Below are 8,163 nucleotides of genomic sequence, written 5' to 3'. Positions count from 1 at the left end.
TTTGAATCATTAGTTTTGTTTTTATTCAACACAATTCTTATACAAAGCAGGGGTTATGGTATAAATAAATGTACAACATTTGAAAAATAAAAAATAAAAATAAAAAATTGTTTGTCGGGTCATTATTTACAGGGGAGACAAATAAAAACATGAGATTAATAAGCTTCCCAACAATGGATAGATCCTGAGGATGGTCGCTCAGCATGGTCAGAGTAATGAGATATCGGAGTCAGATCAGGCTCCACCTCTTTACACAGACGGATTTTTTGTCGCGTTTCCTGGTTAGGAACTGTTGATTGGGGCATGTTCAGACAGGCCATCGCCTGTAGGAAAGCATTCCAGCCTACAGGTCGGCGACTATCGGGTACCTTATTAGTGCTAGTGACACTCTTCAACAAATCAAACATGTGTGAACCTTTGATCACCGCAACATCTTTATCAACCGTTCCCCCCGCATCAGCCCCAGAACCATTTTCTTGAGAGGCCATGGTTAAAGTTAAAATGTTTTGATCTTTTTCACCCTGTCTAACCAGACGGAGGTAGCGCTGTAACGTGTTGGTATACAACTGGGCTTTGGAATACTGATTTAAATCGGCCCTGGCCTGTATAGCTTTCATTTCAGAGTCCAGGTTGTTTTCGGCCGTTTGTCTAATGGGCTCTGGCCCGACAACATTTTTTCTCAGTTTCTCAAGCTGCTCCTGAGGGATCAAAAACATTTTCTGAGCATATTCCATTATTAACCCACTCTGGAAGCTAGAAGACTGGTTAGGAAAGGCACGGCTATGCTCAACAGCGGTCCTATAAAACCCCCGGTTTGATTAATCTTCTTTCTTTTTCTTTTAATAGAATACTTCTTATTAGCGATGATCTTGATAACCGCTTTTTGTTTTTTGAGTTTAGAATGTTGAGAAGGGGTTAGGGGTATATTACCGCGTAAGATGTTAAAAGCTATTTCACACAGGGTCTCGATCAAATCCGAGGGGGCCCCTGCCAGCACAGCTTTCCTATGGCGCGGGCTCCTCTCAAATAACATTTGCAAAAGCGGCAGATTTCTTTTAATCCGAACAGACATTCTTATTTATTTCCTTTTCTTTAGCACATAGACTGCCGGCCAATCGTGCGGGCACAAACCTGTTCTTAGGGGAAAGTCTTCTGGGGTTTGTGCATTTAATTCCGCAATCAAGTACCCGTAGGGTTTTTTGGTGGCATCCTCAAATGCCTCCAAAAAGAACTTGGTCTGGTTAGGGTACATTTGACGAGCCAAGACGGTGACCTGTAGTTTATCTCTGGGGTTTTTAAAAAGAATTATATAATTGGCATATAAATTAATAGTGCGGCTTTTTTTACCTTGAAAAAATAGATTTTGAACTAAATAAATAATACTTAAATTCCTATGATGAGTGTACTTTGTGAAAGCTTTTTCCACTTCACTGTTGTCACCGGCCTGCTCCATCAGGTCATCAAGGATCACTAGGTTAGTATTACCGGGCGGGAACAAGTCATCGTCACACAACGAGGCGGGGAGACCTTGCACAAATTTCAGATTATTTTTTTTCGAAGCCAAATCATCGTAGAGAGGTTGCCAGCAAGAGAAACACCACACTATGTTGTCAAGAGCTTGGGACACGGTTGCGTCCACATCTTCTATGATGTTCTTTATAAGATAGCTCTTCCCCGAATTGGAGGGACCGGCTATAATACAGGAGAAAGGGTGTTGAAGTCTGTTTTCAAAACCACCGCTAATATCCATAAGGCAGAGTGGTATAATCAGTCTTCAACACTCTTTTATTGTACACCACCCTGAACCGTTTGTTTAGTGATCTATTTTCCAACGTGTACCCCTTTTTATTGCGATAGATCTGATTTCCGGCTGTAATAATCTCACGAGGAGGCGCGTCTTTCTCGGTTACAAAACTTTCTACCAGGGTCGTCAGAGACTTGATGTTAATGAGCTTGTTGTTACAATGGTTCAGAGTGAAACCCTTAACTTTCATACAGGTCTTACCCGCAGCCGTTCTGTATGCGTAAGTCTTAGGACCCCCTGAAACAAACTCCACTATGTGGTCCTGAGGATCTAGTTCGCTCGTTAACTCCCCAAGGTAGTCCCCGAGGGGAGGGACCCAATCCCCTGGCCTGGTGACAAAGATTACAGAGTCAGTATCATGATAGAGCGTGCGTTCCTGCAACTGATCCATTAAGTTGTACAGTTCAAGCCGGGCGTAAGCCGTGGTAAAAACCGCTATGAAAACATTAACGTTCCCCTGTTTGGTGGGGAAATCTTTAGGGGCCCTCCACTGGACCTGTGCCACGTGGTCATTTAAGAATTGAAAGTGTGATACTGCATGTTGTTTGGAAAACATAAATTCTATGAACAGTTCAGGGGTTTTAATCAAGGTTGTGTTTAGACGGTAATTTCTTTCCCCAAACTTACCCCACAGACTGTTTAAAATCAGTTTGGACATTTGTCTCTTGGCGGGGTTTACAGTTATGTTCCCCAGCTCTAGACGGATCCCTTCCTTTTCAAAATATTGCTAAACGTATCGCTCTTTGGCCGCGGAGTCAACACACCATGAGGGATAGCCCGATGCCTCCTGTTTCCCTTTCAGATGGGTCATAATGTAATCAGCAAAAAGAGTATCAGATTTTTCAGAAAAATGCCAAACCTCATACACCTTACCGACTCTGTAACCTTTCTCCACCGCCTTGTCAAGCTCAATGCTACACCAGACACCCGTCAGCGCTCTCTCTTCATCACTGTGCAGACAAGAGGTAGTTTGATTTTCAGTTTCCACACACGTTCTACACAGAGGGAACATCAATTTTCCCGAACACCTGTAAGGCAACATGGGTAAGAACAGCTCGCGAGGAGGGTACATGGTGACTTTGATCAAACCAAAGTAATGTCCGATTTCGAGAAAGTCACGATAAACAATGGTTGGACGCCCCACCGGGTACATTTTGGTCTTGTTGACATAAGGGTACAGACTGGTGAAATCATAGTAATCTACTCTCTCACCCTCCTTTACCTCATAATGTAAACAGAGGGCGTTGGTACGACCCCCAAATAACGCATCCCGGGGCTCAAGACGTTCAGAAAAGTCCAAGGTTTCCATAAACCGTTGTACCCCCGCATCCTGTTGCTTCAGGGTCGTCCACTCGTGTTCCCAAATCACCAGCACGTTCAAACCATAGGTGTTTTTTAAAGTTTCAATTCGTTCCTGGAAATCATAGTACATATCACTGCAGAGTTTTTGTGTTACGGGGTTAAAGGTGTTTGGGTCGAAGCACTGAGGACAGCCATGGTAAATACAACCTGCAAACTCATAAGCGGTACGCCGCCCGGACACGTCGCTAAAACCGTCTAAGTAGTAAGGCCCCATTTTGACTTCCCCTTGATTTAAAGCATGTCTGATGAAGATGTTATCCCGGGCACTCAGGTATTCCAGCCACTGTATGGAGACAGTCGAAAAGTTCTTTTGTCTAGCACGATAGTTGTCAGAAGTGGTGACCGCTATAGTGTTTTTCTGCAAGAAATTGGACCGATACATTTTCATGCAGAGAGACGCTATGGTCACACTTTGCAAAGGGTCGAGACCCGATGTGTTGATAACCTCGGCGCGGAAACGCACACAGGCTTCTTTAAGGATCACCACATCATTTTTACAATAAGCAGCCATCTCTTCTCGGTCATCAAAAACACCTCCCTTAACCGTATTGTACCATTTAAAGAATTCCTCCCTCTCATGAGACATCATAGTATCAACCCCATAATAAGTGGCGGGCAGGTAGGACCCTCGATAATTTTGAGTGTCCATAGTATTAAAAAAATGGCAGAACCAACCTTTCTTCTGAGCCTCAAAACCCAGAGCCTTAGGCAAAGCGCTCAATTTCATGGGGATGAAATTTAACGAGTCTATGTAACGTTAGTTGAAAGCTTCGTCGGTGAAACACATGATCTTGCTACCCTGAGCTATTATTTTTGGGGTCACCCCATTTTCCACCAGATACTTCATCAAAATGTAAGAATCATAACCCTTAGCATTGTGGGCAATAAATGTGTAATTGAGGTATTTTGGACCGCGATACCGCGTAAAGAAATCCCTGACACAACTCTCACCGCTAGCTGACCACTCACTATCCAACATGTCAATACAGAGTATATAATTAGCAACGTGGACCCCGTTTTCTTGCCGGCATTCAAAAGCAAAAAAGACATACCGGTTGTGCGGCGGCTCCTTTTTAACCGGCTGAATAAAGCACTGGTGTTCGGACCCCGGGGTTAAATCAGCATTACAGATCCTGCATCTCGGCTCCAGACATTTGTGTGGTTTAACCTCATGAAAACGGTACTGGAGGCAACACTGCGGGCAATATTTAGTTTGATCACAATAACTCCGTTTTTTAACCCCCTCAGCAGCGGCCCTCTGTACCTTATGCTCGGAAAAACAGAACGCTGAGAGACAAATCCTTAAGCAATCTTTACATCGGATGGTAGGGGCCAAACCCTTACGACATTGCGGATTGAAACAGACGTTACAGTAACCGTCACAGCGGTGCTTAAGCTTATCATTGAAGGCCTTATAACACCAATGACAAACATACGAACAACCCAAAAAAGCCGTCAAACTCTTTATTCCAAAGTAATGACTATCACTTAGGAAGAGAAACAGTGTCTGTGTATGGGTTTCAGGATGTGTCTGAAATTTCACAAATACTTCCTTTACCTCACAACGGTACCACACAACAATTTTTAAAGACAACAACTCCTCAAACTTGGTGATGTCTGAAAAGGCAACCATCTGTTGAGAGTTTAAGCCGGCCCTCTGATGAAGCATTAAAGCTTCTTGCAGAGCTTGGGGTTCAGGCATGTCGGGGGTGAGTAGTTTTATTAAACTGTAAGCAAAACAGAGCTTATTGTCCCCACTGGAACTCACCACTAATTGCCTGAGCTTGGTCCTAATTATGTCGTTCTTCAAGCATTTCGACAGTCTTCTAAGCGCCCCACCCTCAGGGTTACGAACCACATTCATTACCAGAGACAGACTTTCATCAGCTATGATGGCTGCGTTACTTTGCAATAACGCTTCGATTTTAGCCAGACGTCTAAATTATCTCCACTCAGCATTACAGATAGGTTGCTAAACAAATCATCCCCTCTGAGTTCTAACTGTACAACATCTCGAGGTCTGACCCTTTCAGCAACCTGTTCAAGCATTTTCTGCAAGGCCTCGTGTATGTTGACAAATATTTCTGCATAATTGTCACAATTTAAAAGTTCTGCAAAATTAAAACGCTGAATCATTTCAAAATTGTTATAGGCCGGTCTATCTATAATCACGGGATCACTGGTACTCTTGGACACATCATCATTTTGAACAAAGCCTTCACCCCCTACATTCTCACAGAGCATGTCCTCCACAGCCTTATCAGTCTCAGAACCCTCCACATTCCGAACACCCCCACTGCTGACATCTACAAAACCCCCTTTTTGAGGAGGCTCATTTAAAGCCTGTAAAAGTCCTTCAAAGATATCCAAGACCCTCCTCTATAGTGATGGCTGCTTCTGCCGCCATCCTGTGTTCTAATTGTCTCAAATCATTTATAAAAGGGGCAGAATTTGGTTGGGGTAGCTCCTCCAAAGCCTCCACCATTTCAAACAAATCGGGGTGAACTAGGGGGTGAACCTCTATAAGCGCTACCGGTGGGAGGTGGTTATTTAGATCATTGACCATCTGTAACAGGTCGGGGTTCACCGGTAAGTCTGTTAATTCACATTCTATCGGTGGTAATTGGGGGTTATTTAAATCATTTATCATTTGTAATAGTTCCAGGTTCATTGGGACATCAGAGGAGTTCACAACAGGGCCGGGGATGTTCTCTCGGGAAGGTCTTTTTGGGGCCCTAGCTTGTTCATAATCCTTTAGTTTGTGAGTTCTTTTACCAAGTCAGGACATTTTTTAATTTATTTTTTATTTTTCCAACAACCCACAATAGTAAGGCGTTTTGTGTCTATTAAAACATTAAATACGGTACAATTCGTTAGTAAGGGTATTAATAAGGGTGTTTTGGCTCTCTATCACCAGGTTTTGCCCCACTAACACAAGTCTTTGATTTTGTAACAAAGTATGTAGCAACTCATGGCGACTTTCAGGAAGTAGCTCCGGGGGCTGGTGGCCTGGCTCAGCTTCAAAGGATGGTCGCTCCGGTAAATCTCGGTCGAAGGAGGCAGGGAGCGAGCGTATACTCATGGACGGAGACCAAGAAGGCCTTTGCGGTGACACCCTGGCCAAGCGCGGGGTACTGTTCCGCGTTTCTGTAGCCAAGAAACGGGTCTGGGGGGACGATGTTGAAACCAGGCCGTCGTTGGGTGGTGTGACCGCCCTGACTGACGGCGACCCCTGAGGTTGTTGGATGCCTGTATTTGTTCCGCCCGACAATGCGGCGGGCTGAATCTGGGGTGTTGAATTACCCCCAGAAGGCTGTGGCCTGAGTAGATGTTGGGGGGTCTCCAAGACCACCGTGGGGGATCCTCTCGGTGATCTCACCGGGGAAGATGTTTGATCCCACTTAGACGGGGTAATTGTCCTCAATAGCTCATCCACAGAATGACTATCCCAAGAGTCTTGGGAAGAATAAAAATATACATTACATTTACATCTTTAAACGGCGACAGAAATCAAACTTAAAACAACATGTCCAGGACATTCAAAACCTTTAGCTTTTTTAGACCTTTGAAAATAGCCTTAGACATTCACTACAACGCCTTATTATTTACAGACAATATATTTATTAGGACTTGATAATAAATGTAAAACAGAGAAGCCACTGTAAATAAACTGTTTCTTAAATGTTTCTTTAAAAACTGTAATATTGTTAATAAAACACACACACACACAACAACATTTCATTTTTAAACGAACCTTCCAAGTGTAAACGCTTCCTGATCCCGGGACTTCCTGTTTCACAAACGTTTTCACGATCTGTTTAAATATTAAATACAATGAACACCTTCAAGCCTTTTCCTACAACCACTTTAAAACAGAAGTATAATAGCGGGAGATAAGCCAAACAACTTACTAAACCCTTTCGGACGGCTTTACTTCCTAACCAGACGGTACGGCAATCGGTCATTTCTAAACACGTTCCCCAGAAACAAGCCTAGACCTGTCCGGACTTCTAAAGATCTTTCCCAGAACCCCCCGCCCTACAGGAAACGGGCACCCATCGCTTAAATATTAGCCCTCAACGGGCAAACAAAGCCCTTTTAAAAACATTAAAGTTTGAAAGATCTTACTTACCTCCACAGAATAATCGTTTCTTAAGTTTTTCGGCTGGTTTAGCTTTTTGCACCGCTGTGAAGGTAAGAGACATGTTTAACCTTTAACCACACCGCTTTATAAAAAGCTTTAACCTCTTACAGGCTGCAGATATATACTCACAGCTATCAGATACCGGGGCTGACGGCCTTTCAGATTCTTGAAAGGTTACGGTTCTCGAAGGTAAAACGAAACAAGCCCTTGATGTGGAAGGCCTTTCGTTGTCTCGAACCACGTTTCTTAATACTGTTAGACAGGATAATTTTTTAAAATTAACAAAACTGGACTCAAACATCTTACAGAAACGTTATACAAACAAACAGGGGTTTAGTTCTTACCCGGTCGGCAGACAGCCTGTCTAGGGACAACCACTTCTCTTGGTCGATCCTCGGAGACATTAATCACAGGCCTTTCGATAGTTTCTGTGTAATTAAAGAGACCGGCATTAATATGTATTAAAACGTTTTCATAACTCTAATGAGCCGCTTCAAAACCACACACACCCATACATAAGAACCCATGAGCGCAAACACAAAAATCTTACCGTTGTTGTTCCAGATGATCTCCTCAGCGTTGGGAATTAACTCCTGTTGACTGGCTGAAAAATAATTTTACAGAACTTAAAACAGATGTTATAGCCTTATTTACAATACATGCACACAACACGCTCTGAGTCAGTGAAAATAATCTGAAGACTTACCAAAAAACTCGTTTAAATCGAAGTCGCAGATGTTGTTTCCGGACACTGTTGATCTTTAGTCTTAAATCGAAAGGTCAGTATGAGTCTGTCGAGCTGAAGACCAGACCTTCATACTTATACTGATGTCCACATGCCGGATCTTCTTGT

The sequence above is a fragment of the Amia ocellicauda genome (genome assembly GCF_036373705.1).
Source record: "Amia ocellicauda isolate fAmiCal2 chromosome 11 unlocalized genomic scaffold, fAmiCal2.hap1 SUPER_11_unloc_4, whole genome shotgun sequence".
Taxonomy (NCBI): Eukaryota; Metazoa; Chordata; class Actinopteri; order Amiiformes; family Amiidae; genus Amia; species Amia ocellicauda.
Note: the sequence above shows the minus strand (reverse complement) of the source record.